Source organism: Falco peregrinus, chromosome 13 (assembly GCF_023634155.1).
Source record: "Falco peregrinus isolate bFalPer1 chromosome 13, bFalPer1.pri, whole genome shotgun sequence".
NCBI lineage: Eukaryota > Metazoa > Chordata > Aves > Falconiformes > Falconidae > Falco > Falco peregrinus.
The window spans coordinates 464755-475929 of NC_073733.1; the positions used below are offsets into that span (position 1 = coordinate 464755).

Sequence of the window (11175 nt, forward strand, 5' to 3'; positions counted from 1 at the left end):
TTCAAATCATGCCTACTATAGTCACAACTACCACCTCCATTCCCATCTCCCGCTGCAGGAGAGGAGTATGCCAAGACCGAGTGGCCAACCTCAGCTCGGCTTTCTCGTGCTGCTCACTCACTGCTGCACGTGCCCAGCTGTGCTAGAGCCCCCAGCAGAGCAGGCTGGTAAGGGTGAAGGAACGTGTGGCCACACATTCAGGAAACAGAGTTTTTATGAATGGCTGGCCAAAGGCCAGTCACACAGAGTGGGCATTACTCAGGTCTGCCTGCCAACTCAGACCACAGAGGCAGAAACTCATTCGCACAAAGCCATGTAAATGGGGAACATTTTCCGAGAGAGGTAATTTCTATACAGCTGCACGAGAGTAGGAGTCTGCCGTCTGCAGTAAATGGGGACGGAGCTTCTAGCAGGAGACGAGCTGGCAGTGCTTTGCAACTTCCCTGGTGTCTTAGGTGTAAACACTACAAAGTCATCTGGAAACCAGACAGCAGGGTTAAGTGACCACACACTGACAGGGCTGTGGTAATGACTTGTTGAATGGGCCACACTTGAACTTGACCGAATGCTTTTGGGCTGTACTCATGACTGTCTTAAACCCATTCAAATCTCTGTCCTGAGTGTTTCCTACCAGCTGTCCCTCAGCACCATGCTGCAGTAGCTGAGCCTGAAAAACTTAATTACATCGCAGAGGCCTCACAGGATCACTACTGAACAGAACGAAAACTAAAGCAACCACATTAATGTGGTCTTTCAACAGCACGGTTGCATTCCCTCCATGAAGTTTGAAGCTGACAGGTCATGGAACAAACGTGGTAAGAGCCAGAAGGGCAATAGTTTGCAAGGATAGTTACAATCAATTGCACCTTCTCACCCATTTCCCTTTCCAAAGCACCCGTGACTGTATTTGCTAGATGCCTGACAACAAAGCTCTCTCAAGCCCATCCTAGTAATAAAGAAAGAACAAGGTTATGTTCAACGTGTGACTCAAGATAAGCATTAAAGCTGTTTGTGTTATGTTATCCTTGATCCCACCTGCCTGCCTTATTAGAGGCCTGGATTCACTAGCAGGAGAAGCTGAAGCAGATTCTTACAATCACGTCAGGGTGCAGCAGCGGCAGAGTAACTCTCAAGACTGCTCTGTGAGGCAGCGGCGTTTCTGTGTCCTCTGATAAAATTAGACGTCCCAGCTTCTGAACTATTGCTTGTCCCTACCCCCAAAAGCTGGGAGTCTCTGGTCTTTAGGATGTGTCTGCTGTTACTGAGAAGGTTCGGGTAGTACACTGACTGCAACAGTCACACATCCATGTCGACTATTGCTCAATGCTTCGTGAAGCCCTCAGCTTGCAAACTAAGCTTCTTCTGCAAGTACTTCTTTCTATCCTTCTCCCGAGACGTAATCTTATCACTGCAGAGCTGGCCCACTCGAGAAATACGTAAACTCTTTGGAGTGCACAGCGAACGCAGAAGTAAGCAGGAGTTATGCACTGGATCGTGATGACTGAATATGGCCAAGTTTTCAGAGCCTCCTGAAAAACAAAAACAAACACAGAGCGCTAAACTCAGCTACCTGTGCAGCCGTTCCAAACAATGTCATGAAGCAGTCAAGAAGCAGAATAAAATGCATTAGAATAACACTGACTATTACCAGCTCTGTAACTTACTCGCTGTAGTTAAGTAAAGGAACACTTCAATTCTATCTGAGAACGACAGGAAGCCAGAAGAAATGCACTAACAGTGTCCTCCCAAGGAAGTCAGTCGTGTCGCACACCTGGATTCTACAATTTACACCAGGGTAACCGACTTCCCCAACCCACACCCACTCTCCTTCTACATGAGAAGACAAGAAAAAATATGTAACAGGTGTTCCCTGCAACAAAGTAAAATGAGATTAAAAATACTGAATCACTCAAATGTCCCCCGATACACATATCTGGCCCCCTGACTTCTCAACCAGCTGCCCATTGCTGCAGAGGTAGGACGTACTACTTGGGGAGTCCACGACCTTCTTCACAGAGGCGGCCACAGACACTCGGGCATTAAACAAAGACACAGGACACAGCATGTGAAGTACGTGACAGCACGTATATCAGGACCCAAGCAAAATACAGCACAAGGCCAAGACCGCTCAGCATGCTTTTTCCCAGGCATGTCGGTCCATGGCCAGCCTACCAGCCTCCGCTTTCATGCTGCAAAAAGACGCTGGTGAGACAGGAGGACTGCCTCCCTGCTCTCTCAGGAGGAGTTGCAGCATCATGGCAAGCGCTGGAGGGGTCACAAATCACACAAGCACACTTGCTTAAACAAGCTGTTCTTTCAGAACCTCTCACAAACGTCCAAAGCCAAAGGTTTCAACATCTCGCATTTGACCTGACGCTGGGGCAATTTTCATGTGCTGCAACTAATTTGGCTGTTTTCAACAGTAACTTCACACTGGACTCACTGCAAGAATGGGCCCTTCGGGGCTTCTTGAACACGCCACTTCACATAGCTGCAGCCGGCTGCCTGAAAGCAAATCACCACTTTACTCTCTTAGGATCGTGTCTATGGCTGGTGAATACACCGATGAACAGCCAGGCACCTAAAGCATTTAGAAAAGGGTCAGTGCGCACATCAGTGTGAGTCCAGGCCCGCCAAGAACAGCCTCTTCTAGGTGGCTGCAGAACTGTAGGATGCTGAAAGGCTGAGAACGGCAGCAGCAGCCAGAGGGCTGAGCCCATCGAAACCCCAGTCTACTCTCGCTTGCTGTTCTATCTCGCCAGTTAACACATCCCGAGGACAGCATCCGGGAGAGACGACTCATGACCACAGGCATGAACTTCAGCCTAGTATCACCTGACGAGCTTAGCACAAAGAGAGAGCAAAGGGAAACAGCAGCAATGCCCCAACTCCTGGCTAAGGCGCCAGCGAGAGGACAGGAAGAGCGGGCGACTGAGACAAGCAATGTGTACAAAGAGGCCGCACAGCCGGTCCCCAAGCTGCTGTGATGCTGCCGAGCTGGAAGGCTCCCGGTGCTAAGAGCAGAATAATGCAGAGCACCTCTTCCTTCTCTTTCTCCACAGGCAGGTAAGCTTCAGATTTGCAACAGCTTGATCTGAAAACACGTGCATGTGCACGGCGCGGGTGCGTTTGCCTAATTTCACTGGCAACGATGCAGGACAGGCTGCGTAATGCCGTAAGAGGCTTTCGGACCCACTCAGAAAGTCTCCAAAGTCCCCAGTTTGTCTATGCCACCTGCTCGTGCACTCTCAAGCCTGAGGAGATGAGGCACGTGTACGAAACCATCTTAAGGAAACCTTAGAGAGGCTGAAGAGCCTTAGATCAGGTTTAATAGGTGCTATGTGCATTAACGCGCAGAACCTCAGCTGTAACGATGTAACTCCTTGTAATTGCATTGCTTGACACGTTTACATCAGAGAATCAGCGTAATAGATGGCAGGCACACTCACGATGCACTTCTTGTTACAGAAATAAGAGCAGCAATGCTCTCATGAAAAAGCTGTTCTCGTTTCTGGAACAAAAGCAATCACATTTCTATAAAGCCTAACAAAAAAGCCCACATTACTCGAGCCGCTAGGCACCCTTCTAACAGAACAGGCTTTTCTATGGCTATTCAAAAAGAACAGACGGAAACGCACCGACTGTAGAAAGCCACAACCTGTTGGTTGCCAACCCTTTACAGGCCTGTGGGGATCCCACTTCTAGTCTCCGTTTGAAAGCCGTAACAACAGAGGGAGGAATGAAAATGGATACAAGCCAAGCCATGCCTGGGTCAGCCCCCTGATTCCAGCTCAGCTCAGAACAACAGTTACGATGATGTCTTCTTACGCTCTTCAGCTGACCCGCGCAGAAGCTGTACTTGCTCAGAAGCCGCAGTTACCTGGCTAGTCCCTACAGGAGAAAGGGATGGGGCAGGCTCACAAGCCTGAAGCGAAGCCGCGCTTCCACGGTCTCTGTTTCTGTCCTTTGCAGGAGCACTTCAGTCAGTTAGAAACGAGTGGAACCAGAACATCCAGCCAAGACTGAGACTATGCCTCTTTTTGTAAAGGAAAAATATTTGACAGAGAAAACAATGCACGCAGGATCATGTCATAAATCAGGCCTACTGAAACTCGGTAAGTGACCTGAAAGAGAGAGCTCCTGCCTCCTGGTACTGTTCTGAGGCTCCGTGATCAATTTTGCTAAGAGGACCGAGAAGTAACCAAAAGCGATCGTGACGCCTCAACTCCATGCGCACCATGTGCCAACCAAGGCACGTGATTTGCGCTTGCGCAGACATCCACCCTGCTCAAGCTGAAGTCTAAAGCATTGGCGTAACCCCACGCTCGTAGCTCATCTACCGACCCCAGCTAACTACACATGGTATACAAGTCAGCGTGGCTCAGCTGATGAAGGCAGCTTGGTTGCTGGTGATTGTCTGTTGAGGAGCTCAGGAAAATTAGAATTTCTGCTTGTTTGTGCCGAGTGTTCATGCACACTTTGCAACGGCACTAGCGGAACAGGTTGTGAGGTCACCATTCACCGCTTTCAAGAAAACTTAGGGCAGAAACAGAGAAGGCGGCATCCATTCAAATAGCATCTACTAATGCTCTTGGGTAACGTGCCCAACTTGGTATGTAGAAAAAGTCACATTTAAAAGAATTAAAAAAAAAAAAAACCAGGAATGCAATCGCTTCCTTGGGAAACAAAATAAATTCTACATTTGCCATTGGTTTATTTTTTATAAAAATAAGCTATTAATACGGAAGCTTCAGGGTAAAAAAACGCATTTATCTTTGCCCTTCATGTCCAGAAACAGCTCTGGGCCAGCTACGGAACTATCGAGCATTGGGACAATCCGGTGTCACAAGGGCAGCAGATGGTCTTTGGAGCGGAACCACTTCACGTCCCAACTTCATCCCATGGACTACGTGTCCCATCTTTCCCGTTGTCTCATTGTGAAGCCTAGTTGCTGTCCGAGTCATCGTCTTCATCTTCTTTTCCAGACAGAGCATGCTTGGATGAATCATCGGCCTCTCCCAATGCAACAGCCCCTTTCCGCTGTGGCAAGACACTGACAAGGCGTCCTTCCAGTCTGCCTTCTCCAGGTACGCAAGGATGATCTCAAACACTGCAACACCAAGAAAGACCACCAGCTCTTCAACAAGGAGGTAAAAGAACTGCTGATAGCACCACCTCCCACATCCATCCTTACAGAGCTTCTCGTGCATTCGCTTGCAGCATCTTCAGGCTAAATCTGGTGAAGCACAAGCAGAAGCGCACAAGGCAAGTCTGCTACAGCCGCAGCCTAAAGCCAAGCACACTGTGAGCCCCCAGTTACTACCGCAGCGCTTTCCTGCAGCGGCTCCACTTTGAATTACTTGCCCTCAGGGACAGAGAGGAACGGCCCCCCACTACTGCAGCTCTCACCACTGCCCTCTATACAGGCACTAACGCTTTCTCACATTCGTTTGACAGGAATATTGCTGTGGATGCACCTTGACGAGGACTTGGTCCCCTCCCTAACATAAGCGCAGCCCAAAGTCTTCCTGAAACCTGCCGTCATTGTCTTCCTCTTACTTTTCCACCTGCGCTTGTGGCAAAAATCCTTATTAGTCTCCAAGTCCATGACCCCTTCTTGCCGTTTCTAGTATGCTGACCGTAACAGCCACCCTCCTCCTCCTCCTCCTCCTGTTTCAGCTCCCAAAACTTTCCCTAAGTGACAATAACCCCAGACAGCATTACATACAAACCTCACTGGCAGATTCTTGCCTAGAACAACCCCAGGCTATCCAAAACCCCTCTCAACACAGACTGTGGCTCGGCAGCAGCAGGCAAGGCTGCAGGAGGCCCTCTGGCTGGTGAGCAAGCCAGACCTGGATGACAAATGTGGGACAGAGGGGTGGCTCGTCAGGCTTGGGGCTACAGGAATAGTGCTGACACCACCGGAGAACGCTGACTTCAAAGAACGCCCCCAGCGCAAGCAGCCTCAGTGCCAAGCAACAGCATACGAGAAAGGTTCAAAGGAGCCCTGGAGGGAAAAAAAGCCTGACAGAGAATTAGGCAGGCATTCAGAAACGGGGGAGCAGCATGGATCTCACACTCGCCGAGAGCCAAGTTACAGAAAACTGTCACATTTATTAGAGGTTTCCTGCACCCAGGCTGACTGGAAAGCCAGCTGCTCCCTGGGACGCTGATACTGAAGAGCTGGCCATTTCACTAAGCAGGCTATTCACCTGAAATGTGCTGTGAAGGCATGAGCTCTCAAAGGACTGTATCGCTATCGCTGTTACTGCAGAAAGCACCTGTGGCAAAAATGCCGGCTGAAGAGACAAGAGGAGTGTAAGGAGCACGTTTCTTCTCCCTTGCCTTGGAACTTCCTTTATCTGCATAGTGAAAACGGAACTGATGGAAACAGAGTGGCTTCCACAGGAGAACAGAGGCCTCTTGGATGGGCTGCGATAGCAGCAACAGTCTTGTGCAAGGACACAAGGCGGCAGTGGGAACAGCCGGCAGCCTCCACTGCAGGCTGGAATGAAGCAACACCGTCTTGTAGCGTACGTTACAAAGCATTAGCCTTGGCATACAAACCTGAACAGAAGGAAACACACTCTCCCAGCTACACCTGCAGCTGTGCTTTGCAACACAGTGTTTTACATGGATCTCAGATCATCCAAAAGTCTCCTCTTACACCGTGTCAGTTTCCTGGCATCAAGTATTTCACACATACCCGTCTCCCTCATGCCTTTTTAACATGGCAATGCAGGCACTGAACTGCCCGTGGAAATGCATGGAGAGTCAATCCCAAGAGAGGAGGATTCTAAGTAAATAAGCAAAAAGCAACAAGCAAGTTGCCCTGTTACTGACGCCTCCAGTCTCCCACCACCAGACGGCCGGTTTCATTAAGGCGCTTCAAAGCCTGACAAGGCCGCTCGGAAGGACTTTCTCCTTCTACAGGACTTCCCAAATTCACACCTGTCACAAGAAGCTCCCCAGGGACAGGGCAGGCCCTGCAGTCTCCTCTGCTGAGCCCCGTACCGTCCTCGGCTTGCTTCCACTGCTGCACCGAGGCCAGAGTTACCAAATCAAAAGAGAAAGGGTGAGCAATGGTGCAGTTACACTAAGCAGTGCGGTGGATGTACTCACAGCAAAACACAAAAACCTCGGTGCAAACGTCCTTCTCCTCACCTACACAAAATTTAGAACATGAGACTGGAGAGGCAGCTTGATTCTCTCCACCTTACTCATGCCTTACTGCCCTGAAAGCTGTTTTTTAGGCTCAGCTTGTAAGCTATCAGGGTTACAATATACAACAGCCTTTGGGACAGCTAGTAAGGGTACCTCTGCTTTTGGTGGTGGAGGAGTTGTGTTTCTTTCCTGCCCAAAAACCTTAAGCAAAACACTGCTCTAGTATAATCCTTACCTTACAAAGGGTCTCCGCGTTAAGAGCCTTTCAGCCGTGATTTGAAAATGTTTGAGAAGGGCAAGGGAAGACAAGCTCACGCAAAATGGAAGCTCACCAAATAAAGTGCTGTGTTACTTTGCATATATGGCACACTGTGACATACAGCCAAAAGGACCATAAATAAAATCTGGGCATGCAGCCGCGGAACTAGGAAGCATCAGCCACAGCCTCTTGTAAAGGCAAGTTTCTGCTTAAGTACAAAGTTACGCACATCACAGGAACCGGGTAGTTTTTCAGAGGAAGAGCAAAGGATAAACAAATGTTGTTTGCTTCTTTAGACCTGGCAACTCCTGTGTCCAAGTTGAGCACAAAAACCCCTTCCCAGCTGTGCCAACACTCCATACCATACCGACTAGATCAAGTCAAAAACACGTCAACAGAGTAACATCAAATAAGGTGCAAGGAGGGACAAATAGAAAAAAGAAAGAAAGAAAGAAAAAAGGCTCTGTAAGGAAACAGACCCCACAGTTTACCTTGTGGTGATTGTGATCCAGCAGTCCTCCAGTCCCACAGGCTTTCTTCTCACCCAGCTCACTGAGAACATCTGAAGGCAGACAGATGTAGGTCTTCTTTCTTTAGTAGCTCACTGTAGCGCTCTGTTCTTATTTGCAAAGCCTCAAAAAAAAGGGAGTGAAAAGACCGACATGTGCGGCGAATGAAGAGACGGGACGCAGCTTGATGCAAGCAAGTTGTCGGTTTATTAGTGATTTTCTCTACAATTATATACGTTTCTACCTTCTACATATTACACACCGACTGGTTAAATCTTAAGCGTAACAAACACTGATTGGTTGATATTTAAGGCACACCGTTAAAACAATAGGAACTTATTAGTTTACCTTGACATAGCAACAATTTCTATTCCAAAATTAGGGGGTTTCTTTCTACGCGGCTTTCTTGATTAACAAAGTGACATATCGGCGCCATCAGTTCCCTTATCTGGCTACTTGTTTCTCTGTCCGTCTGGTTGCCTCCTCAACTGTGCTGGCTCAGGGGCCTGCAGTTAGCTTGTTCCTTTGATCCCAGGGCTTGTGCCCTACAAGTTCTAACAAGTCTCTATTCATCAGGCTATCAGTACTTGGACTCTTGCCGTTGAGGCCTTGTCCTACAGGTATGTTTATGTGCATCCAATAAAAATACTTACAGTGTGGAAGTGTTTGATTTTTGTTTTGCACTGTTGGAACTTGCATAGCTGTGAACTGGTACTATTAAATTACCCATCTCCAAAATACAGTTATAATTTGACTAGGGTGGGGTTTTTTGTTACATAATTGGGAGTGACATCTGACCAGCTGTGCTGCCCAAGAGAGATGCTGCTGATCTGCCAGGGAAATGTGCCATTGCAGGAAGGAGACAAACAAAGTACTTCGGAGCACTCCTTCAAAACATCGGGGAAAATCCCATAACATTCAGCTGCACCTTTTTAAACATTGATGCCAAAATGGCACAGAGTAACGGCTCCGAGACAAATTTTGTCTGTAAGTAGCAGCTGGTTCCCACCAGACAAACTAGCCCCAAAGTTTTCAGTGAAAAGTCAGGTAATTTATACAGTTTTGATGAGAGGTTACAACATCTTTACATACATATTCATTTGATTTCTACATCTAATCATTCTATTCATAATAGGTGGGATCTAGGTGGAGTAAACCTTTCAATTTTCTTTGTTCAACGATCTCTTGACTCCGGGTCTCCTTATCTCCTTCAGGTGCTCACCTTACCTTTTCTAGTTATTCAGAGTACATTCCTTTAACATGGTCAGTGGAACCTTTTCTAATTATTCAGACTACATTCCTTAACTTTAACACCGTCAGTGGAACGGAACAGGCCAGCCATGCCGTCTTCACCTTATCTCAACACAAAGTTTTTCATCTTACCTCACACAAACAGAGCATCACCCAGAGCATTGTACCAAACCCATCCTGACTGATCTTTTTAAGACCTTGCTCTGTTTCAACATTGACAACAAACCCCTAACTGCTTAGGGACACCTAATAAATTACGTGCTACCCCCCCCACTCGACCCCACCCCCCAATCGACCCCACACCCCGACTCGACCCCACAACCCCAACTGACTCCAGCCCCTACACTTGACACCACCCCACACTCGACCTTAATCACCAAATCGACCCCACCCCCCCACTCGTCCCCACCCCTCGAATCGACCCAACCCACCGACTCGACCCCACCCCTCACTGGACACCACCCCCGACTCAACCCAACTCCACAACTCGACCCCACATCCCCACTCGAACCCACCCCCCGACTCCACCACACCCCCGACTTGACCCCTCCTCCCCATTCGACCCCACGTGCCCACTCGACCCCACCCCCCCACTCGATCCCACCCTCCCTCTCAAATCCACCCCCCCACTCGACCCCACATCCCCACTCGACCCCGACCCCTACTTGACCCCACCCCCCCATTCGACCCCACCCCCCCAACAGGACCCCTCCCCCCCACTCGACCCATCTCCCCCACTCGACCCTGACCCTAACCCTAACCTAACCCTAACCCTAACCTTAACTCTAACCCTAACCTAACCTAACCCTGACCCTAACCTAACCCTGACCCTAACCTAACCCTAACCCTAACCTAACCCTAACCCTAACCTAACCCCAGCCCTAACCCTAACCCTGACCCTGACCCTAACTCTAACCAACCCTAAACCCTGCTGCAGTACCCAATTTCTGTCGCTAGATGGCAGCAGCGCCCCACCAGCCCTGTGCTGAGCACCGGCCGGGCGAGCACTGGGCGGGATCTCAGCCCAGTTTACACCACCGGACCCCGGGAGCGCTCGCTGCGGCTGCGGGGTTCCCTTCGCTCTGCCCTTTGCCCACTCGCAGCCCGGGCATTAATGCTTATTGCCTCCGTATGCAAAAGCACCCACGTGGCTCAAGCTGTTAAATGCTTTCTGCATGACGCATTCCATTTTGCTGTGGGAAACAGGGGTGCATTTGCTCTGTTTGCATTTGGAAGCACGTTAGTAACAGCGATTTTAAATATATTTTATTGAAATAGAAGCGATTTTGCAGGAGTGCACTTTATGAGTAGGACAAAGCGACTGCTGTGAATGTGTGGCTTAAGAAAAGCTCATACAAGTTTTCCCCTGCACAAGTAAGCCATTAGGAGCTGCTGCACGGTTTAACCTCTTGAGCCCATAGCCGTTCCCTGTGAGGGAAAAGTGAAGCGTTACCGGAATGAAGGGGTGCGGAGTACGCGGCAGGGCTGGAAGGTGGGACAAGGGAGCGGGGTCTTTCCTCCGCCTGCCTCTCCCCGTCCCCCCCTCCCCCAGGCAGCCGCTGTGGGCACAGCCCGCGCCCCGCGGGCGGCCTCCGCAGAGCCCCGGGGGCCGGCAGGCCGAGGGGAGCCCGCGGCGGCACCGAGCCCCTGCCCGCCCCGGCGCGGAACGGCAGCCGCAGTCCCTCCTCGGCCGGCTCCGGGCCGCGCTGCCCGGCGGGGCGGGGGCGGGGCCGGCGGGCGGGGGCGGGGCGGGGGCGGGGGCGGCGGGCGGGGCCGGGGCGGGGGCGGGGCCGGGGCCGGGGCCGGCGGGCGGGGCCGGGGCCGGCGGGCGGGGCCGGGGCCGGCGGGCGGGGGCGGGGGCGGCGGGCGGGGGCGGGGGCCGGCGGGCGGGGGCGGGGCCGGCGGGCGGGGCCGGGGCCGGCGGGCGGGGCCGGGGCCGGCGGGCGGGGCCCGGGCCGGCGGGCGGGGCCGGGGCCGGGTGGCCCCGGA

The 11175-nt window shown here is 51.0% G+C and overlaps 1 long non-coding RNA gene across 1 annotated transcript; it reads right to left on the reverse strand.

The window, feature by feature from the left end:
* Positions 1 to 3368: 3368 nt before the first annotated feature.
* On the reverse strand, positions 3369 to 7991 carry LOC129785572 (uncharacterized). The gene is made up of 2 exons (XR_008749692.1): positions 7918 to 7991; positions 3369 to 5110 (listed from the first exon to the last, which is right to left on the reverse strand). It is a non-coding gene; the product is annotated as an uncharacterized LOC129785572 (long non-coding RNA).
* Between the last annotated feature and the right edge of the window lie 3184 nt (positions 7992 to 11175).